The 23,674-nt window shown below is 44.3% G+C and overlaps 1 protein-coding gene across 1 annotated transcript in view; it reads left to right on the forward strand.

Annotated features, from left to right (window-relative positions):
• Positions 1 to 2,095: 2,095 nt before the first annotated feature.
• The window catches only part of LPAR3 (lysophosphatidic acid receptor 3), a 72,151-nt gene continuing 50,572 nt past the window's right edge, over positions 2,096 to 23,674 (forward strand). The window contains exon 1 of the mRNA XM_003784189.2: positions 2,096 to 2,300. The gene's annotated coding sequence lies outside the window, so the exon portion shown is untranslated. The remainder of the gene's footprint in view (positions 2,301 to 23,674) is intronic.

Consider the following 23,674-nt stretch of genomic DNA (forward strand, 5'->3'; position numbering starts at 1 on the left):
AGCCTCCCAAGTAGCTGGGACCACAGGCGCCCGCCACAACGCCCTGCCATTTTTTGGTTGTAGCTGTCATTGTTGTTTGGCGGGCCCGGGCTGGATTCGAACTCGCCACCTTAGGTGTATGTGGCTTAGCCACTTGAGCCACAGGCGCTGAGCCTGTGATGTTAATTTTAATTTGGTTTCACTGATAAAAACTATTTTTGAGAGAGGAGTGAGAGACCACAGACTGCACAAGAACTTATAGGAGGTTCTGGTGGATAATTCTGAGCTACCTTCTGAATACCAGGATTGGGGGGTCACATCTTTCCTTTTAACTGTCTTTGGCCTCTCATCCCTTCTTCCCTGCTCCTGCCCTTGGATTTGATTGCTGTTCCTTACCTCACCACCACCCGCAATCTGTGTTTCAATATCACTTTCTTGCCTCCCCCCTTCATCTGACCCACATTTTAAAATCTAGGTAGAATGCATTTTTCCTTTTGCAACACAGTTCTTTGTGCCCCCTTCTCTTCCCTCTATTTTAAAGGGGTTGCATGTTACAGAATCCCTGTTTGCGTCTCCACAGAATCCCTGTTCTCTCTCACAATGCTCAAGTTCAGGAAGTTTCCCAGTTACAACAAAATGTATTTCCAAAGTGCTTTGGTTAAACATGGAACTCAGCACAGATTTCCCCAGGAAAAGAAGGCTCTAAATGGTGTTTACAGTTCCCAGTCCAGCCTACACAATAACTTGCTTGCTCAACTCACTACGCACATTGGGTCAAGTGCTCAGAGTGCTGGTTGAGAATTTTTCTGCTCACCAGGTTGCCCTTTCTGCACTCTGATATTTGATTTGTGCTGTTCATTCCCCTGACTCAGTCTCTTTATCATAGGCGAGGTTTCTGCTGCTTCTGGTAAACATATGATCTGCCTTTAGCACTGGCTTTGCAAGTTGTACCTCTGTCTACGCAGTTCACCCACAAGACAATATAGTAATGTTCTGAATACTCAGATGGAGCGACAATAATTTGCACATGCTAATCATAATTTAGCCACATCCCTGTGAAGGTTTACAGACAGAAGGTTGTCAAGCTCTGTGGGCTGAGATTCGTCCTGTAAGGACTATAACGTTATGAAGACACTGTCTTAAGAGAGAGCAGTCTTTTTGATGGTAGGGTGGGGGCAGACGGACAGGTTGTTTCCTAGGCTGTCCTTGCTAGCTGACACACAGAAGGGCCCGATATTCTTGCTGAATGCACCAAGGATGAGGGAATGAGTGAACCACACAGGCCCCTGGAAGACCTCTGGGCACACCACGCTCAGTGTTTTCCAAGGGCTTTTTGGAGCCTGAGTGAGGACTTGTCACTTCCCAGTATCTCCCTCTTATGAGATCACTGGGAAAGACCAACTTTGAGCACTTCTGTGACCTTGTTAGTATTGCTTCGCAGTATTCAGACAGAACAACACCATCCTGGCCTCTGTTTTACTTTGCATCTTTCTTCTTTACCGAAGGTGGGTCAGTGGAGGCTTTATATTTCAGCTTTGAAAAGCAAATTATCTCGGACTATTTACCCTGGGCGGCCAAGGAGCCTCTTACATGAACCTTCAAGATTTTTTTTTTTTTTTTTGCCCCCGCTGCAATAAAAAGGTGCCTAGAGACACCGCGGGCCCCCCGGCCTCCGGGAGCTGCCTACCCCCTCCAGTAGCTCGGTTCCTCTTTTGGAGCTGGGTCTGGGCCTGGCATGAGCCTGGCCTGGGCTGGCTGCGGTTGCGGGCTGCACTTCCCGCAGCCACTTCAAACAAACCTCCGAGGCCAGAGGGACAGAGGGACAGAGCGACTGCACCTTCGCACGGAGCTCCGAGGTACGGCTCCGTCGGGACTGTGGGTGCAAGAGGTCCTTTAGTGGGTGCCCTCTCCCCTCGGGGCGGGCCACTCTCCCGGGACAAGGCCAAAGGCCAGCAGGAGCGCGTCTCGGGCAGAGCCGGCCCCGGGCTCCGGCGGGCCCCGCGCGCACATCCCGGCCCGGCCGGTGCGGGGCGCTCTCCCGTGGGAACTGCGGCCGCGCCGGGCAGGGCGGGGCAGGGCGGGGACGCGGGCCCTGGGTCCCCTCCCTCGCCCGGCCAAACTTTCCTCGGGCTCGGGGCGCGTCGCCGCGGCCGCTGGAGAGGAGGCGCCCTGCCGCCCGGCCGCCCGCCGCGTACTTCGCTGCTCGTCGGCGCCCGGCCGGAGCCCGGCGCCCGGCCGCCCCGTCGCGCTCGGCCCCGAGGGCATGCGGCAGCCGCGGGGGCCCCGGCTCCCGGGCTCGGCGGCGCGGGCGAGCGTGAGCGGTGAGTGGGGCGCCGGGCACGGGAGGGTTCCGCGAGCCGTGACCGGCTGGGGGGCGCGCGGGGGGGCCGGGGCGCGGGGGCGCCGCCGGGCCCGCCGCGGCTTCGCCGGGTTGCCTGGTTGCAGTCTGGGTCCCGCACCGACTTCACACCCTAGGGACTGGACTCTAGGGCGGGCGTGTGGCGCATCTAGCCCTTTCCCCACCGTTTCCCAAAAAGCAATCCAGATTGCAAAAAGCCATCCGGATGCAAAACCGGCCTTGCGTCCGCCTGTGCGGAAGGCTGGGGGGCCGAGCGCAGGGGCGCGGGAGCGCGGCACCGGCTGCCGGAGCTCGCACAGGTGCTGTTTGCAAACCCGGTCTTCCTGCCGTCGGTGCGGAGGAGACAACCAAGTTCTCCCGTGCAGCAAGGGGAACAACACTCCCAACCTCCAATTCCACCCCGTGCAATGGTGGGGGAAAGTTATTAGCGAACTAGTAACACAGTCCGCGTTGCGCTGGGTGCTGGAAAGGTCCCGTGGCCTCCCTCACCACCACTGGACAAAAGTGCTGTGTTCTGTAGAGGTGATACTTTCTTGCTTCAAGTAGCAAGTTGCAACTCCCCAAATCGCTTAGAAATTTCTCAAGTATGTAATTTGAGGAGTGACTGTGAATATTGGAAACATTTTAGTCTTATTAAGGTAATTGTTAGAACACTTGAAATCTTTTGCAGGCCCAGGAAATGTGTCCTTCGTAATTTGTTATTGTGGTTTCAACACTCTTCTGCCTCCGGGTCTTGGCATGTCACGTTAGATGTAAAGGGCCGCTCAACTTCTCACAGTTCCTAGTTGCTTCTCATAACTCGGAGAATTAAGTAAACGTCAGTGACAAACAGACGATCCTTCCTTTACAAGTAGCTGATCATTCCAGGCACTGTACAGAATTGCATTAATGCATGGATTTTTGTATTGCTAAGGAGAGCTCTTGAGAGCTCTATTTCCACTGGCCTATCCATAGTTGCTAACCCGGCTTCCTATGAGACATTTGGTCCAATTGTGTGCGCTCATCTGAGTGAAGGGAGTGGAATTTTCCTCTTTTTGGCCAGAAGTGGTACAGTCAGGAATATACAGTCTTGGTTCTTTTAATGCCGTGCTTGTCTAAACATACTAGACCATTCTAAAAGACCAGTAAGCAAACCCTGCGATGTGTATTTAAGATAAATTTCAGGACTTGAGACTGTATGAACCTGTTATCATATAGAAACCTGGACATCTAACCATCTGGACAACACAGTGACTGTCACTACCATGTAACTAGGAAATATCATTTTGGCAAATTTTTCTTGTTTATTTATTTGTCTTTAGAATTCAAAGCTTTGTAGCTTTGATTTAACTGCAGATGACACTCCACTGCTCTAAATCTGGCCAATACATACATCCACTGCCAGACTGTCTATATCTGATCATATCTGGTTTAGGTAGCTGGCTGTTTGATAAGATGTTTGATGGAACAAGTCTGTATATGTTTTCTGTAAATGAAGACAGAAATGAAAAGATTAAAATATGTAATTGTTTTCTTCTGTATGTTCATCAGAACTTATTTGAGATATTATAACATGTTAACTCTCTCTTCAAAAACACACATACGAGCACAGAGGAACCAAGGGACACAGGGCATTTCAGCCAGGCAACTGAGGCACAGTACCCAGAGTCAGCTGTCCGTACACGCCCAAGGCTGCCTGTGTCTCCTCCACATTCCCAGCTTTCTTCGAGGAGCCCAGTTCACTGTAACTTAGGCCCAACCTCTTATTTCTTTGGGCTGGGGCAAAGGGAATCACTAAAACTCAAATGGGAATTCCGATAACTCAAATTACCCATTAGCCATTCTCCTTACAGTACATATTAGTTCAAATGCTTTCTGGTCTGTGATTATACCCAACAGAGTGGTTAAGTCTGATTGCAACCTTCTAAATGACAGAGACCAGGCCCAAGGCATTATTAATGCGGCATCAAGGGAAGAGCTGGGCTTTACAGTCAGACCAGCTCTTGTTGTAGTCTAGGCTTTCCTCATCTGTAAAAACAAAAATGAAGTTAATATCCACCTCCCAAGATTAGAAGAGAAAGCACTTAGCAGGGTTTCTGATATACAGGAAGTACTTACTTCTTAAATGCTAGTTGCCTTCTCTTCCTCCATGTGAACACTGAACTACTGTGATTTGTATATGAGTGCAAATGCATATTGTTTTGGGGAGAATACAAAGACAGTTTTCCAAGCCTTGGGTGCCTTTGAGATGTAATGCGCATTTTCTTTTTTTACTTGCTTTTTCCTTTCCTGGTCATGAGCCTTTCACCCTCCCTTCATTGTTCCTCCTGCCGGTGCCCAGCCTCCTCCTTTATAGCCTTGGCCATCCTTTGTCCTTCGTTCTGGATTCTGTATGTACCTGGAGGAGTCTCCTGGAACTTAGTCCTGCCCTGGATGCGACAGGTCGGGGAGAGGGTAGGGGCTGCCTGCACTGAAAGTTTGTGCTTTTACAAACGCAAATGATGGGCTAGAGGCACTTGTAACACAGGGCTTAGGCTTGCACTTTTGTGAGTTCTTGAGACCTTGAATACAGAGGGTGCCCAAAAATGTATACACACTTCAAAAAAAAAGAAAAGAAATGGTGTTAAATTTGTAATACTCTAGTCGCGTTTGACTTCTGCAATTACAAGACACACTCAGTATGACTTGTATTCATCCTTTGATCCTTTGTCAGCAGTTTACAGTATTACAAATTTAAAGTATGTAGACTTTTTTTGTATATTACTGTATACAAAATTACTCTGTATATTACTTGTCATCTGTGAATCAGTTTTCTAGTTTACACAGTGGAGATAGTAATTCCTTTTTTACTTATCTGCATGGGTTGTTGATGGATCCCATTAAGTTATTATGTAGGTGGAAGAGGTTGTGCCCTGTGAAAGGCCATGTAAATGCTGGGATTAAAAAGTCAGGGAACCCAGGTGGGGGCCATCCCACGCAGGCTCTCTTGGCACTGGCTGTTTGTGGCTGATAGGATTTCCACGTGGGTGTCCTGAGTGTTAAGTGGGCATTCCTGCAGCCTCTCCACATCCCTCCCTCCAAACAGCTGATGTCATACTCGACGTCAAGGAGGAAATGGTACCAAAGGTTGAGAAACTTCTCTGTGGGGAATACAAGAGGCTGATAAACTTCAGGACTGAGACTACCTAATACTGCATGATCAAAGGCACAGGGCAGAGTTCTACAGAAGCTTTAATTCTGTCTTAGGATTGACTTCCCATGTTGTCTGCTCATCTCCATTCTTGGTGGACAAAGAGATAGCCACTCCCCGCTACCCCCCACATAGGTCAGGAGGAAAGTGGTGATGGCAATATTGGGTGTTGAATTGAGCACACCCATACCATCCTCAGGCCCCTGAGCCTTCTTGACAACTTGGGTCCCCTACGTTTCACTCTTCAGAGCCCTGACCTGGCTCAACATTGCTTTAAACAATTAAGATAATTATTTAATTCAGTCTGAAAGATGTTTGTTGCTCCCTGCCTGAACTGGCAAGTCAGAAGAGTAGAACCCATTGAGATAGTCAACCCAGATGATCTCCTGGGTTGTACACCTGTTCTTCATCAACTTCATCATCCCCCAGGCCTATGTCCCCCTCTGTATTCCACTCCCCTCTTCTCTTCCTTGCCTGGCCTCTAAGTATCTGACCTCTAGCTTCCTGTCTGGCCGCCTCTTGTCTTGAACTCCTTCCTTGCCCATGACCCCTGACACTGCCTTTCTCATTGTTTCCCCACCTCAGATGTGAATCATTCTTACATCTCAGGCTGAGCCAGACTGAGTGTCATTCTGGGAGGCAGTACACCCAATACAGCCTGTCCCACTCCTTCCCAAGGATGTTAATCAGCCCCTCTAATTACTCATCACCAAGTCCCCTGTCTTCATTGTTCCCTGGGACACTAGACTGGAGCTTCCATTAGCCCTGGCCTTGATTCAGCCATGTGCAGACTCATGGGTGTTATCAAGGGATGGCTTGGCAGGTGACAGGGCTGGGGTTGGAGAGCATATTATGTAGCCCCTTCATAAGCCTGCCAGTTTACCCCAAGGCCATCCAAGCAAACATTTGATGTAAATGTAAGTAGTGTACTTACCTTGTGAATGAAGCTTTAAGGCAAGTGCCTGGTCTCCCTTTAAGCCAGGCTGTTTCAAAGCCCACTTACTGTAGGAATTCTGGAGCTGTCCCCAGACAGATTCAGACCATGCTACAGTGGGCCAGTCAGCAGCATTCACTTCCTAAGGAGAGCTAGAAATGGAAAGTTAAGGCTCAGAGTCACTGGTAATATCTAGTTGTTGAAGACAAAGCATGGAACCAGATATGGAGTCTATTAGAACATCAGTGAACTTTGGAGGGGGAGAGGATTCACCCTGGCTGCTCTAGAGTCTGAGCTTCCTAAGGGCCTTTCACATCTTTACTCGTGTACATTTCTGTCTTTGTCTTGTGTATTATGATCAGTGAGGACATGTTAACTGGACGGGGATGAGAAGAATCGATGGGTAAAATCTGCTGTAACAGAACCAGTGGAACTTGACCACTCCAGCTTGCCACTTGTGCAAATTCCAGGAATACCCAACAGAGAGAAGTGAAAAGGAGTAGCAAGGTTAAATTTCGATGGATTCCGAGCAGATTAGTAGTCTTTTTCAGTCCATTTCCACCCTAGTTTCTTATAGTCAGATAATGAAGTCTGTGACCTATTTCAACTGATACACTATTTTGTAGGATAAAAAAAATGTCTCAGGGAAAGGTGTTAATTTGCGTTGTCCATAAGGGTAGATGGAAACTGAGTTTCTTCTCTTTTGAGCTCTCTCTGAAACACACAAACTGACCAGTCATTTCTGTTTCCCATCATGTAATTAAAGTTTTATTCTAATATTTTCATTTGATTATATGGACTTTCCCCCCATACACTCTTGTCAGAAACTCTAGAGAGATGCACTTCCAAATTTTTATTCATATTTACCACAATCAGATTATATTTCTTCTAGAATCAGTAAATTTTTGCAAAAGGCATTAATGTTATTATGGAGAGAAAATATGCCTCTTCCATTTCTCAGGGGGAGCTAGGGCAGGAGGAGGAGAATTTCCTACCCAAAAGAGGCTCCAGTGGTCATTGTGGTGAAAAAAGGCCTGGGCCGGGGGGTGGGAGCTGGCCAAGTGAATCAGTCTCCCATTTTTAGTTGTCTTCTCTGTGAAGCAGAGAATGCTACATTGCCCACCATGGGATCAAGTGGGGGAAAGAGATGTGAACTCCCTGAGAACTTTTTTCAGTGAGATATCAATGAATGTATTGTGATTCTAAGATCCTGACGCAGTGGTTGAGAGGAAGTATAATATACTTAGAATGTTAAACATCAAGTTTTCCACCCAGCTGGCTAACCCCTCTCTCCTGATTACACATATTCACCCAGAACTAAATGTTTTCAGTGGCGGTGAAAATTATCAGCTAGTGGCCCAGAACAGGATGGTAGTGGAGAGAAGGTCTTGGCTTTGGGCTTGTTGTTCTGGTGACCCACCCATTCTGAGGGAGGGGATCCCTCCTTTGGTCATCCCTTATCAATAACCTCTGTTGGGGACCCCTCGTCCCTCACCTCTGAAGTTTCCTGGACTTTCACTGACTCCTCTAGACCCGGGAGTGGACTAGGGAACTTTACACTTACCATGTGATTCACTTTGTCCCAATAACCTGACAAGTTAGATCTTGTCTCCCTTTTACAACAAAGGAAAATAAGACTCAATTTCTTAGGTCTCATTTGAATAACAATAATTAAGTTAGAACTCCATCTCATAGGCTAACCTAAGCATTTTATTTGAATCTCCCAGCAACCTTAAGAAGAAGTTAACTATGATTATCCCCATTTTTTAGGTGAGAAAACTAACTAGCTTTTTGGTAAGCAAGGCTTTAAACTCAGGCTGACTGGGCCCAGAGGCCGTGCTCATTTGAAAGCGGATATCCGATTTTCCCAACACCAATTGTTGAAAAGCCTGTTTTTTGTCCCATTGGACATTATCTCACCCTTGTTAAAGATCAGTTAATCATATATGTATAGATTTATTTCTGGGCTCTGTATTCTGTTCCATTGGTCTAGGTGTCTGTCTTTCTGCCAGCACCATACCATTTTAATTACTGTATCTTTAAAATATGTTTTGAAATAAGGAAGTGGGAACCCTCTAACTTTGTTCTTCTTTCTCATGATTGTTTTGGCTATTCAGGGTCCTTGCTGATTCCGCAGGAGTTTTAGGATTTTTTTCTATTTATGTAAAAGTGCCCTTGAGATTTTTACAGGGCTTGCATTGAATCTGTAGATCACTTTGGGTAGAATGGATATTTAACATTAAGTCTTCTGATCCATGAGCACGAGATAGCTTTCCATTTATTTGTGTCTTTTTAAATTTCTTTTATGGGTGTTTTGTAGTTTTCAGTGTACAAATCTTCTGCTTCCTTGTTTATTTCTTAGAGTTTTTTTCTTTTCGATGCTACTGTAAATGTAATTGTTTTCCTAATTTCTTGTTTTGGATTGTTTGTCAATACATAGAGATGCATCTGATTATTTGCATGTCTATTTTGTATCCTGCAACTTTACTGAATTAGTTTATTTGTTCTAACAGGTTTTTGGTGTGGTCTTTGGTGATTTCTACACAGAAGATGCTGTCATCTGTGAACAGAGATAACTTTACTTCTTCTCGAATCTGGGTGCCTTTTATTTATTTTTCTTGTCTGATTGCTCTGGCTGGGACTTCCAGTACTATGTTGAATAGAAGTGGCAAGAGTGGGCGTATTGCCTTGTTCCTCATCTTGGAGGAAAGGCTTTCCCTTTTACTCTATTGAGTGTGATATTAGCTGTGAGGGCCACACCACTCTCCTCTCCTGCTTATCTGCTAGTATTTGAACCCAGAATCAGGATCCTGTGTTCTGTCATACTAGGTTGCCTCTGTTCTCCTTCCTTCCTCTTCCCCCTTTGCCCTCTGGCTTCCCTGCTTTGTTTCAAGCAGCAGTATGTGGGGGGAGTGGCAGTGTCAGAAGTTTAGTCACTGTGCCTCTGAGCCCATCCTAAGGCAGGGGAAATTCTTTCCTGGTCTATAGTTTTTTTAGTGTAGTTTCAAAGTGACTGTGTCATCCTTCCTTGTTAAATTGAGGTATCAAAGCATGAACAGGTAATCTCACAGAATGCCAGTTGTATGTTTCACTGAGTTTTTCAGAAATTTTGAGTCATCTAACCTTCTGGTACTATCTACCATTTTATTGAGCAATTCATATGAACCTTACTACAATACTTTAGAAGTATTGCTTTCATTTAAACATTTCAACAGTCCTACGTGGCCATCCTTGTGATTATGCCATTTTTAGGGAAGAAAGGAAAGGCTCTGGCTAGATCAGTGGTGTGCCAGGTGAGAGCCAGATCAGCTGAAAGTGATGTGCCTGCATCTGTGCCCAGGCCCAGCTGATGCCAATGCCCCTCACCATCCTGCCCCCACTGTACATCACAGAGTGCAGTGCTCTCCCTGAAGGGTATTGGTTACCCCAGAACCCCATAGGTCTTTCTCTCCCTCCTCTAACCTTTGCAAAAAATACCCACATTCAAATGTCCTTTCCTTTCTTTGTTCTGACTGATAAATAGCCACTATATGATGGAAGAGTAGCAATAAGAAAACCACGATAAAAACTCCATTCAGGAGAATTGGAAACACTCAGTATTCACAGGAGCACAAAGATGATGAAGCCCTGCCGGCCAGGAGTTACTAAGACCCCCCACCTGCCAGTGCAGTGGCTGGTACCTGCTGCTTCTGTTTTCTGCCAGGGGCCTCCGAGAGGCCCTGCCTTTGTCCCAGAGAAGTCCTTGCTTGCTTTTTTTATCCTCTGTGACCATCTGAAATGGTAGTGGAATGTGTGTGCTCTTTGGGGGGGGAACAAACATGGCCCTTTTCAGGCCACGTGGTGGCTTCCCTGGCAATACAGTTCCTTAAAAACGTTAAGGCTGTGGTCTGCTTGCTGCTAGTCAGTTCCACACTCCAGTTACCACATCCGAACTCCATTCTGGATCAAGTTCTCAAGCATGTGTATTTCCTGACTTGGCCTGTCTCTCTAGTCCTTTCTACAGCAGTGTTCACTCTGGGGTCCTCTGAAATGTGGACTCGGGTGGGAGGCTCACCCTGGCTCTGATTGTCGCTGCAGGGCAAACACCCTTTGTCCGCAGCGGCAGCTCATCCGGGGTCTTTGGGAAGGCTCTGTCATACTATTTGCCTCTCTTTGGGGTTACAGGACCAGTGGACATTTCTGATCCTCCAAGGCCTTCAGTTTCAGGATGCTGCCATTCCTTCCCACCTTTGCTTACAAAGTACAAACAATTCTTGCCTGAGCTCTTTTCTTTGTATCTTGCAAAGAGCTGCCAGGAGCAGCCAACATACGCTCATGTTCTAGTTATTTCCAACTCCTTCACATACAGCTACAGCCTTCTTAGTCAAAGAGGCCCCCAAATACAGTGACTGGAAGGAAACAGAAGTCTGTCTTTTTCTCGTGCCCACAGTGCTGAGGCGAGGTTCAAGTTCAATGGGCTCCTCTCATCTTTCTCTGCCATTCACTAGGGTGCATCTCAGACTCCCTGTGGTTAAAGGTAGGTTTTCTTTATTTCCATTAAAGAAATTATTTCTTCATTTCTGTCAAAACCCACTGCTTTGGGTGCACACTCTGTTCAGAGACAAGCACTCCCATCACAGAAAAGTTCGATTGCTGTGAACGTTCCTTCCGTGCTGGTTCTCCGTTCCTGGGCTTATTTTCTTTTTGATGGAAACTCGTTCAGGGAGTAGGATCACATGCCTGTTTGTGGCCCAACTTACACGTAGGAAAATAGCACAGAGGGGTGTCCCCCAGAGCCTTGGCACTGACCGGCAGGGGTACACTTCCTTTCCCCTCACATTCCATTGGCCAGAACTTGGTCACCCGGCCCTGCTGGCTGCGAGGAGGCTGGGAAATGGAGCCACCAGCTGAGCGCCCGCCCACGTGCCCAGCTGTAAGTCTGTTACTCCGTGAGAAAGGGAGGACACCCTCTAGCAGTCTGTGTATAGAACACACAGCTAAGTTACAACACACAGGGTAAGAGGAGTCACAGGGCAATGTTTAATTGGGGAAAATGAGTTGGAACAGCTGTGGGTTCACTATCGCACCAGGTGGAATAGTACTTCTTAGAATGGCGTCCGAGGTCCTGCTGGTGCTTTCATGCAACCTGAGGGTTAGGGAATGTTAACAACGGAGAGTTTAAGTCAGAAGAGGCTGAGGACATTCTTAGGGAAAAATGCAGAAACCAAATACCAGGTTTGGAGCTGAGTCAGAATTCACAAGGCTGCGTCCAGAGGGCTGGTCAGGAGCAGGTCCAGAGGCAGGAAGCACTGTAGTGGTGGGGACCCAGCGGGTCATCAGGGAAAGTGGCTACTTTTTTTTTTTTTTTTTTGGAGACAGAGTCTCACTTTGTCACCCCTTGGTAGAGTGGGTGACAGCAACCTCAAACTTCTGGGCTCAAGCGATTCTCTGGCCTTAGCCTCCCAAGTAGCTGGGACTATAGGCACTTGCCACAACGCCTGGCTCTTTTTTTTTGGTTGCAGTTGTCATTGTTGTTTAGCTGGGCCAGCCCGGTTCAAACCTGCCAGCCTTGATGGATGTGGCTGGTACTGCAACCTCTGTGCTATGGGCACCGAGCCGAAAGTAGCTCCTTTAGTCTACCCTGAGCCCAAGCAAGCAGAGCACCAGAGAGGGGAACAAAAGGTCCCGCCCAGTGCAGGTAGGAGGCTTTCCAACTCCAACCCCCCCCTGCCAACGTGCTAATGCTGAGCTACAAACAGCTGGTGAGGCCTGAAGTCATCATCTTACCTCTCTGTGGAAAGTTTGGTCTTTAAGTTTGAAACCTTATTCCTTATTGTGGCCCCATCATCTCCAACAGGTGAGCTGAGGGAGGCTGAGAGTTGCAGAGACCACACGTGGTGACTTCTTGTTTTCTCCAAGGCATATGGGGGGTTTGACATGCAAGTGGGAGCTTCGTGGGAGAGCGAAGGCTTGAGAGCATTAGAGCTTGTGGCAATTATTTGAGAATCATTCATATAGAGAAAAAAATTTAAGCGATAGTGTTTTGGGTGAAAGAGAATTTAGAGGGGGGCGGTGCCTGTGGCTCAAAGGAATGAGGCACTGGCCCCATATGCCGGAGGTGATGGGTTCAAACCTGGCCCTGGCCAAAAACTGCAAAAAAAAAGAATTTAGAGGGAAAAGAAGCGAGGGCTGAAAACCAAGTCTAGGAGTGTCTACGCGTCAAGGCTGGGAGAAGAACAAAATATAGGCCTGCAGAGGACCGTGGGGCGTGAACCAGGTAAGTTGAGACACCGAGGCGGTGGGATGGGAGTTTCAAGGAGGGAGGAACTATTAACAACTTCCAAGTAAAACCAAAGAAACTGAGGACTGCAAAGAGAGCTCTTGAGAATTATTCAGTCAGATTGAACACATTAAAAAAATTATGTCTACTCCAAGTTAGATTCTGTACTCTGGTTCAAAAATCAGGGAGACAGAAGGGTATCACTGCTCTTCCAACAAGGTTAGAAGTGAGATTAAGACAAATAAATATCTAATAATAGTATGTTGAATGCCATGCAGAGGTACAAGTATTTCTCAGCCAATTTTTCATAAAGAGTCGCCTATACTTTCTTTCTCCAACTGTATCTCCCAAGCGCTGTTGAATACAATGTGATCAAGTTTTCGTAGCCTCCATTTCCAACCAACTAACTGAAACTAACCCACCTAGGAACACATCAATGAACATTAGTTATGCATCGACCACATGCCCCTAGACTTGTGCAAAAACATGAGTGAGAAACTGTTCTTGCCCTTAAAAAGCTCATGGTCTGGTGGGTAAAAGCTGACATGTGGCAGAGAATGCTTTTCTAGTGCAATATGGGATTCCCCCCAAACCACCAGTGCTAACTATGAATCTAGTTATTAAAAAGCTGCTTTAGGAGAATCAATGTATACCTGTGTTGGTGGCTCCCGCGTGGAGGTTTTTCCAGGTTCTTGGTGACTGTCGGGAGAAAAGAATTTCAGGATGCACCGTGTAAGCCCAGCAAGCAGCTTTTTATCGATAGGCTGAGAGTAAAAGTACACTTTCTCTCAAGTAAGAGAGGGAGCAGGCTTCAAAAAAGCAGCTTGTCCAAGAAGTGGCTTTTAGTCCTTTGAGGTCTTACTAGTTGAGGGGAGGCCAGTTCAAGGCTAAGGGGTTCGCTTTTATTAAGAATTTGGGGAGTAATTCCTAGAATTGGGTTCCCTCTCATTTTCATACTCGATGTGGTTGTTTTGGAACTGTCGTGGTGATTTTAAGGGTAGAGAAATTTTAAAACCTCAATGTAAATGCTGTTCTACTCAGCCAAAGGTCATGTAAGGTGACGGAGATAGCTGACAAGCCGGTTGAAGCTGGTTCTCCCTGCAGTTATCAGCATCTCCCCGTAATTAGCTTGTGCCTGAGCATTGCTTATTTTAATACCTGCACTCACTCTGCAGGCCCCTGCATCCAGTCTCTGCTCTGTCTCCTACACTAACACATGGGTGAAAGTTCCAATTGTGTAGGTTGCAAAGGTTCCAAAGTTGAGGGTTCCCTCTGAGCTCTCCCCAGTATTCAGATTGGAAGGAGGAGGTAGTACAGCAGAGGTTAAAAAGGTTAAAACTGTGATGAGGCTGGTGGTAGGATAGGAAGAGCTTGTCCTGAGACCCCCCTGGCCAGTGCTCTGAGCCCCCATGCCTGTTTGTCTGCTTAGGGACTATGTCTGGTTTGCATACTCAGAATTTAAAAACATTCTGCCGTTGTAGACCTCATAGCAATTCCACCAAGCCTGTAGGCAGTAGAGCTTTGTGAGAGCAACACTTATCCAGCATCCCCTTGGAAATGCCCAGTCACTGGAAATGCCGGTGCACACTCAGATGTAGCTCTTGTCGCCACATCTGCAGTGCTTTGGCCTTGCATGGGGCTGCAGTGCTCCTGGGCTCAGGATGTTATCACCCCTTGCCCTCCTTCAGGCATTGTAAGAAAAATCTACCACTTTCTTCTCTGTGATGTCCAGCTTCAAACCTGGCTACTGCTTAGAATTAACGCTTAAATTCATGTCGCGTGCCTTCCATGGTATACGAGACCAGGAGTACAGACAGAGTTGGCAGTGAGCCTGCATGACTTTGAAGCAGGTTTCTGAGGCAGACTCCTGTATGCAGGGACCTACTGGAATACAGGGCTGTCGTCTCTGTGTTATATAACTCCTATAACCGTGGGTAAATCACTTACTTATTGAATCATTGTGTGCAGAGAAATTTACAAGGGTTTTGATATGTTTGAGGGGACACTGGGGACATCAAAAGAATTGTGACATGGGTCTCTGCTCTTAGATCATGAGTCATTTCTCTTTCCTTCACTGAGCGCTGTTATATTTATAACTAGGAAATATATGTACTAGATAATTCTAAAATATTTTAGAAAAATCTGTTAACATATCACACATAACTTCTCCAATTACAGGTTTTATTGTATTTACAATGTCTTTTTCAAGACATCTGCAGAGTTCCACAGGAAGTAGGTGATAGAGGCAATCTGGTAACTGGGGTTGGGGGATGCTATTATTTATCGAGCAAGGGAGCATTCATAGAAACCAACAAGCTATGGTGCAGCATCCTTGAACTAGAAACAGAAGAGCAGTTAATAGCCCCCAACCCGAAAGCCCAGGGGAGGAGAGGTGGAGGCTGCCTGTATGAAGAGGGCTGCCTGACAGGGGCTAAGCCAGCTACACAGCAACCCAGACGGGAGGGAGAAGGGGAAAGCAAGGAAGGAGTCCCTGAGGGCCAATACAGGGCAAGTGGAGAAGGTTAGGGAGGGAAGCTGGTGGGGGCAGCTGATGGACCAGGCCCAGCATTTAAATGCCCTTTCTACAAGCTGGCCACCCTCACTACCAGACAGGTGCAGGGTGGGAGAAGAAGGCAGGGAGGATGGGAAGGGGTTTGTCTAGCAGTAACAGTGCTCTTCATTGGCATCTCTGAAGCCACGATTAGAAGAACTATTTCCCACCACAGATGCATGCTTTTAAAATATTATTTTCCTTTCTACATAGAGTGTGAGGATTTAGTCAGTGAGTACCCTGGGCAGGTGTGACTTCCAGAAGCAAGAAGGCCTCGCTGCAGAGCCCTGTTGACTTGTCTCTGATAATGGGATTGTTGGAACAAATCATGGAGAGCCAGGGACTCCTGAATATCCTCCCCAGGACTAGAGGCAGGAGACAGGCCACAAAATGGAGAAGCAGGGGAACGCAGTACCATGGGGAATTAGGACACACGGTTTGGACAAAAACTTTGTTTTGAATTACTTTACAATGCAAAGAAATAGAATTTTCTTCTGATGAGACATTGTCTTAGTCCATTTTCTGCTGCCATAACAGCATGCCACAGATTGAGTAGTTTATAAAGAAAATAAATTTATCTCTCATAGCTCTGGAGGCTGGGAGGTCCAAGAGCGTGGTGCTGGCATCTGGCAAGGGTGGAAGGGCAGAAGGGTGGAAGGTGGACGTGAGCACACAGACCAGAGAGAGGAAATATGGCCAAGTTTATCATTTCTATGAGGAACGCTCTCCTGTAATAGCTAATCCAGCCCCATGATAACAGCATTCATGCGCTCATCTGCTTGTTAAGATTCCTGCCCACTCAACACTGTTACGTTTCCAACACAATGAACTTGGGGGGACACAGTCAAACCATGGCAGAAGTCACGTGGTGCAAGCAAACACATTGAAATTGCTCAAAATATGTATTTACAGATGACAAAGTGCTTTCAGCTCTGAATGTCCACACTTTAAACGTTGACATTCTTGGGTCCTTCAAATGGTAAAGTTAGTGAAATGTTCTCACACAATGGTCTAAGGATTATTTACTGTATAATAGAACATAGGAAGTTATATATGGCTATACATAATATTTTAAGCATTTTGATTAGCATCTTTTATGAAGGCCAAAGGACAAAATGTATCTGTTTTCTTAGTAACCTAATGGGTTAGATAACTTAGCTTAAAATTTCCTAATAGATACAGCAAAAACAACGAAAATTTTACATTCTGTTTGAATAAACGAAGGGAAATTGCTAGTCACGTTAAATCCGCATGTCACCACTTTAGCTCTGTATGTTCTCACGTTTGCTTTCCTGACAGAGCTTTAAGACAGTCATCAGGAACATCTGGGGAACAATATCTTTGATTATAGTTGTTTATTAAACAAGTCCTGGGGCAGAGGCTGTGTGTATATCCACGGCCTTCTGTAAATCCTAACTGATAGGGAAGAGAGAGCAGTAGGTGAGCCCTGGCGTGCCATGGACCGTCCTCCCTGCCCACAGGGATCGTAAACTTGCCCTGACACAATAACCTGTTTATTCTGCGAAGCTCAGACCGCAGGCCTCCCCGGCACGTCACCATCCCTGAGCTGAAGATGACAGAGTCACTTCACCTTCACATTTGTGTTACGCATTTCCCCAGCACACTCTCTGTATGCCTGTCTCCCCTCTGTGTGGCTGTCCCCCTTGGAACCTTTCCTAAAGAGCATCACGTAGACTTTGGTGCTATGTGAAGAACAGAAGATCTAGATGAGGACAATTTTAGATGCTGGAGTTTAAGATTCACTCCTAAGAGACAGAGTAACCAAACTTCAGCAAAGCCTTCTGAAGAGAAGTAATCTGCAGTGTTAAACTAGGGAAGCAGCATTGTGACAGTTCTACCCTTAACCAGCACCAGGAAAATAAACATATTATTGTTATCCGAGAATATCAGAGGCTTCTGGTATGCTACCACAGACAATATTCGTTTAAGTTTAACCTTGAGCAAGCTACTCCTCTGAGTAGCAAGATTAAAGTAACTGCTTAGGAAACACAGGGGCTTTATTTATTTTAAAATTGCTTCAGTAGAGTAGAATAAATAGCGTCCTCTTCTATTTAAAAGTATTTTTCATGTTTATTTGTAGAGTAGTTTTATATTTGCAGAAAAACGGAGTGGATAGTATAGAGAGTTCCTATGGTATACACTTTCCTACAGAACCCACTGTTATTAAATCTGGCATTGATGTGGTAGGTGCGTTATAATTAATGAATTCACGTGGACATATTTTTAGTATTAACTAAAATTCACCCCTTATTCGGCTTTGCTTAGTTTTTCCCAGTGTTCTTTTTGTGTTCCAGGATCCCATTCAGGGCACACATTATGCTCAGTTGTTATGCCTCCCTGGGCTCCTCTTGGCTGTGACAGTTTCTCAGATTTTGATGATCTTGACAGTTTTGAGGAGTACTGGTCAGGAATTTTGTAGAGTGTTCCCCAACTGGGGTTTGTCTGATATTTTTCTCATGATTAGCCTGGGGTGATGGGTTTGGGGAAAGAAGAGCACAGGGTAAAGTGTGATCGTATCAGGATTACAGACCTGCAATGTGGCTGATAGCGCTGCTGATACCGACAGTGAGCGTCTGGCTGAAGGTCAAGTTTCTCTCCCTTCCCAATACCATGTACTCTTTGGAAGAAAGGTCTATGTGCAGTCCACACACAAGAACTGGGGAGTGACGCTCCTCCTCCTGTAGGCTGGACTGTCTGTCTGATTTACGTGGGATTCTTATGCCCAAGAGATCTGTCTCTTCTTTCGCATTTATTATTTGACTCAGTCATTTATGATGTCAGTATGGACTCTTGCATATTCACTTTATACTCTGGGTTATAATCCCACATTGCTTTATTTTGTTGCTTGAATTGTTCTAGCTTTGGCCATTGGGTCCCCCTTTCTTTTGAACTTTTATTCGGAGAGGAGCCCTAGTTTCTGGTGTCTTTGCTAACAGGGGAGAGTCTCTATTATGGGACTGTCCTTCAGACCACCCTGACGTGTTGGCTCTGGGGATGCCGTTCTTCTCGGGTGGTAAGCCCTACTCCTTACTGTTCTTAGGCAGGACTGAGATCCAATGGTACTCAGGAAAATGAAAGAGTTATGAGGCCAAATTAGAAAGGATAACATTGCACAGACACATGGACAAAAGTCATTTTGTATCTGCCAGGTATGATACCTTCCTTTGTTTATTTGCTATTAAACTGTTTGAGAAAAACTGGGGAAAAAAAAGGATAACATAATCATCCTCCATTTGGGTAGAAGGTTGGGGGCCTCTGTGTGTGAGCACACAGGGAGACTTCATTTAATTCCACATTTTGCAAGTGTTTACTGAGGCCTGCGTGTGCTGGCATTGTTGCGGGCACTGGGGATACACATAGCACCCCAGCGTTCCTGCCTCCTTCCTAAATATACATTCTAGTTGGTGAGGCAATCATAATTCCAAGTAGACGGCGTCCAGGAGTGAGACATGCTGTAAGAAAAATAAAGCAGTGTAAATGGCTTAAGTGTGTCAGGGCAGAAATCTCTGAGGAACAGACATGTGAGCAGGAGTGAGGTAGAGAAGTGATCCCGGGAGACCTGGGGAAGAGCCTCTGGGCAGGGGGAAGAGCAAGGGCGAAGGCCTTGAAACTAATGGCTAAAATGAACCACAGAGATGATATGTGGATTTAAATCTTCCATGCTATCCTGGTTTTTCCATTAACATGAATTATTAAAAATAATTCAATGAACAAACGTGATTGCTTATGCAGGATGGGTCACTAGGGTACCAACTAACCTTACATCCAACTAACTCCCATCTGGATGGGGTTTCAGAGAGGAGAGGACTGGTCTACATTTGTGAACCATAGAGAAAGATAATACGCCCAGAGTCCACTGACCTTGTCTTTGATGCACCATGCTTCTTCCCAGGAGGAAGAAGAGTATTACTGAAATCCATCTAAAAGGCCAGGCAGCAACTTGTCTCCTAAGATGGAGCTAGAAATAAAAGCCGCTTGAGTGGTTTTCAAATGTCTTAATTTTCATAATTGTTTCCACATTCTGGGCTGGCTGGACATTTTTTTCAGAGAAGCGAGTTTGGGAGTCTAAATGAAAGCCTTGCTCGTGAAGTTTTCATTTGGATTCCACATATAGACTTTCTAAACCATCATTTTATGAAGTCCTAAATTACTGAAGTTTGAAGTTGTGGTAATCACTCCAAGGTTTAGCATCTTTTGTTTCTGGGTCAGAACTATCAAATCCTCTAAACTCTGAGTATAAAAACAAGCAAACAAACAAAAAACAGCTTGAGACTTGGCAGAAGTTGAGCAACAATAACCTGGTCCTGAAATTGACCACACTGTGTTCTATTTACCATAAACGTGGAAAACTTATTTCCAGAAACGAAGTCTCTTTTCTACCCTTCTCAGAAAAAAAAAGAAAAGACCAAAGGTTATTTAGAACGCCCCCAGTGTTTTATAGTATGGTTCAGACTGAATGTGATTTGATCAGCCCATTCTATTTTGGCAATTCTATAGTTGTTGTAAATATAACTATAGCTCTTGGTTCTGGCTGGTGCTTTATGTGCCCATGGAGAGAAAACATAACATTTCAGGTAACCATTTGAGCTATGAAGTGAGGCTGCCTAAACAGAGTCCAGGAGCTCCCACTTCCTAGCTGTGTGTCCTCAGGCCAGAGGGCTTCAGTTTTCTCATCTGCAAAATGGGTATAATGATAGTATCTATATCACTGTTGGGAGAATTAAGTGAAATAATCCACATAAGATGTTTAACACAGCACCTGGCACAGAGTAAGCATGCAAATGTTAGTTATTAGATATAGTAATGATAAGGTGGAAATAATATGTAACCTACCACAGAACACATAGTTAATAAGTGACAGAGCTCTCTAGTTGTCATACTTAGTGGCTGACATGTGTAAGTCACCAGAGGCATTTAGCTGAACTTTTTCATTTTAGAGGAGAAGAGGTAGTGTAGGGCAGAGATCAGTTCACTATATAAATGCTGATGTTATAGAAGGGAGCATAATAGGTGAGTCCCAGCTCTGCCAGAGTAGAACAGTCTGGGGGTGGGAGAGAGACTTAGGTAAATACATACGCATAAAAGAAAATACTGGGGAACAAATGAGCTACTGAGTGGCTCTGATGAGGTTAACACAGGGGTCTCTGAGAACAGAGCAGCCAGGCTGCTTTGATTGGGGAGATGTTTAGGCTAGGACTGGAATAACTTATTAATTTACTGAAAATAAATGCTGTAAGAAAAGAAAAATAAAGTAGTGAAATGGCTTAAGTGCAACAGGGGCATCAAGGGGGAGAAACAGTCCCTTGGGTGGTCAACATCATAGAATCATGTTTTAAGGCTTAAAAGAGGGCAAGCGTTGGGGTGGTGCCTGTGGCTCAAAGGAGTAGGGTGCTGGCCCCATATACCAGAGGTGGCAGGTTCAAATCTAGCCCCGGCCAAAAACTGCAAAAAAAAAAAAAAAAAAAGGAGGGCAAGAGTTGAGAAATCAGTCATTTGTTATAAACTTGCTAAAGTTTTGGATGATTTTCAGCTAAGAAAAGATGCTGATTTTTAGTTGATAAGTACTGGAGACTATCAGCAAATTTGGTACCATATGGCAGAAGAAAAAAAAATCGAAAGTACTAAGTCAAATTCATAAAACTATGAGTTACTCATTTTTGGAGCTCTGAGATGATGGCATTAGGAAGTGTCTTGTAGGCAAATTGGTGAAAATTATGTGAATAGCTATGTCCAGACATGGACGGGTTTCAGCATGTGAAGCTTCAGGAATGCTAATCGTTGAGACTTTCCCTTAGAACATTAATTTTGATTTTTCAGAGCTATAGTTAGTTGTAGAATAAAGGTAGATTACATTAGTTAGAATGTGTGCTCCTAAGAATTTATAAGATAGTGTTTATTTATTTACTCATTTCAGGAAATATGCAATGTAAAAAAAAAAAGCTGGAAAGAGGTTTTTTTTTTTTTTTTTTTTTTTTTTAAATGACCCACAGTTCTACTATTGTTAATGAACTATTTACATTTTGGGAGTTTTTTATCATCTTTTTTCTATACCTTTTGACCATGATGATCAATATTTGTGTGTGTATAATTATAATAGAACCTCCGTAGTTGACCACCTGTCTACATTGACCACTTCCTTAAGTTGACCCAAATTTCATAAACCAGACATGTACTACATGTACCTATCAGTACAGCGGGCCTAGTTCCTTATGTTGACCACCTTTGTATGTTGACCAGTTGGTTACAGTCCCTTGGGTGGTCAACTTATAAAGGTTCAACTGTACTTGTTATTAAAACAATGACATGAGCTTTTTCTTATAAGTGTATTGTCCCAAGTTTATAGGGAGCATGATTTCCATTTTCTGCATAATATTACATGTATTTTTAAAATCAATTCCCTATATAAACATTTTTGTCCTCCTTACCTGTTTCTCCCCAAAATAGAATCTTGGACTTGGGGTAGGGAGCGGCTTAGAGAAAGTTCTGGCTAATCATAGTTGTTCTGTGATAGCTTAACTTTGTAACATGAAACTGCTTTGCAGTCTCAGGACAGTTTTTGCTAAAACATGTCTAAGAATATGCCATTTTGATTTTCCGGGGGGAAAATTGAATTTGAAGATTTTTAAAGTAATCTTCCTTCATGGAGGCTTTATTTTGTGATGTCATTACAAATTCAAACAGATATTAAGAACTAAAATTTTAAGATGCCCTTCAGAAGAAAATTGGGAAAATTTTAACAGTATTTTTTGTGGCATCTTAATTCTGATATCTTTGTGATATGTTAATCTTGATGTTTCTAATATATTTGTTAAGAATAATGTAACTTTTAAGTTAAAAATGTCTTTCTTTTAGATATCTGGAGCATGTAATAAAATAAAATATATAAATTATTTTTCATTAGTGAAAGCACAGATAATTGTATTATTAAAATCTCTCATGTGGTGTCTTAGAAGGTTCTAGATGCCATAAGAAAAATGCCTCAGGCTAGGTGATTTATAAATAACAGAAATTTACTGCTCACAGTTCTGGAGGCTGGGAAGTTCAAGATCAAAGCACCAGTAGATTTGGTGTCTGTGTGAGGGCTTACATGGCAGAAGGGGGCAAATACTGTGTCCTTGCATGGTAGAATGGCCTAAAAAAGCTAAACAAGGCTCACAAATTCCTTTAGGCCTCTTTTATATGGACACGAATCCCATTCATTTCCCAAAGACTCAACTATTAATACCGTCACAATGGGGATTAACTTTCAATGTGAATTTTGGAGGGACATAAACATTTAGATCAAAGCAGGTAGTTCTTAGATTCTTTGTCCTGTGTTTCTATATGCTCTCAAAGTGGTCAAAAGCTATATTTTTCTCTTTGTATATTTAAATTGAATTTTGCTAGGTTAGTGCCTTCTATCTAACTCTCAATTTCTGCTTGCGAAATTAAAACATACTCTCTCTCAAGTACGGCTTAACAAGAAGATATATCAGAAACCTTTCAATAAATTTATATCCTTAACCTTAATTTGAAATCTATGGGCCATTCCTAAAAAATAATTGGGAAGTCTGTAAAGAATAACGCACAAGAATGTAGCCTTGCTTATTAAAGTGAAATTCTGGAAAGACCCTTAATGTCCAGCATTTAGGATTAGCTAAGTAGAGTATGGTATGTTCATATAATGGACTATTCTGAAGTTATTAATGTTATCATACTATTTGTAATTTTAATTTGGCAAAACATGATATTGTATAGATACATGATATAGTGGCCTCTTGTTTGAAGTTATTTTATATTTACAGTAAAATGTTGGCGACTGTCTGCCAAAGAGGATAATTTCTGTTTAGTCATTATTAAAATTGAGTCCCTTTCTTTGTAATTGAAAGGCAGTGGAACCATTTTTCTCTTGAGACTGCTCCCAGTTTATTTATTTTAAGCATATAAAATGTCATTTACCTCCCATTTGCTAGGGCAGAGAGGCAATATTTAATTCATTTAGAAGTATCATTATACCATTAAAATATAAATTAAAAAGAAGATTGTCTGAGATCCATTTCTATTTTGTACTACTTAAAATCGTTATCTGGTTTGCTTATCCTGTTTCTGGATGTAGTATTGGATTTCAGAATTTGCAGGAACTTTAAGAAGCTGGGGATTTCTACTAAGCTTTTGCTATCAGAGCTCTGCTATTCCCACCAGTGGGCTGCTCAGCTCCTGAGCCTACTGGATCTCTGATTCTCCAGGGAATAAGTGCAGCCTCATTCTTTCTAAGGGGCCCACAATCATTCTACCTAGAAGACCTGGCCCTAAAACCCATCTCCTTTGGTAGGATGGCCCCAGACTGCTGTGAGGCAGAACACTTGTTTTTCTTCACTGGGCGCAGATAGATGGGCATCCTTAGCGTCTCCACCCAGCTCACT

The sequence above is a fragment of the Otolemur garnettii genome, unplaced genomic scaffold (genome assembly GCF_000181295.1).
Source record: "Otolemur garnettii isolate 467f Iridium unplaced genomic scaffold, OtoGar3 scaffold00010, whole genome shotgun sequence".
NCBI classification, from domain to species: domain Eukaryota; kingdom Metazoa; phylum Chordata; class Mammalia; order Primates; family Galagidae; genus Otolemur; species Otolemur garnettii.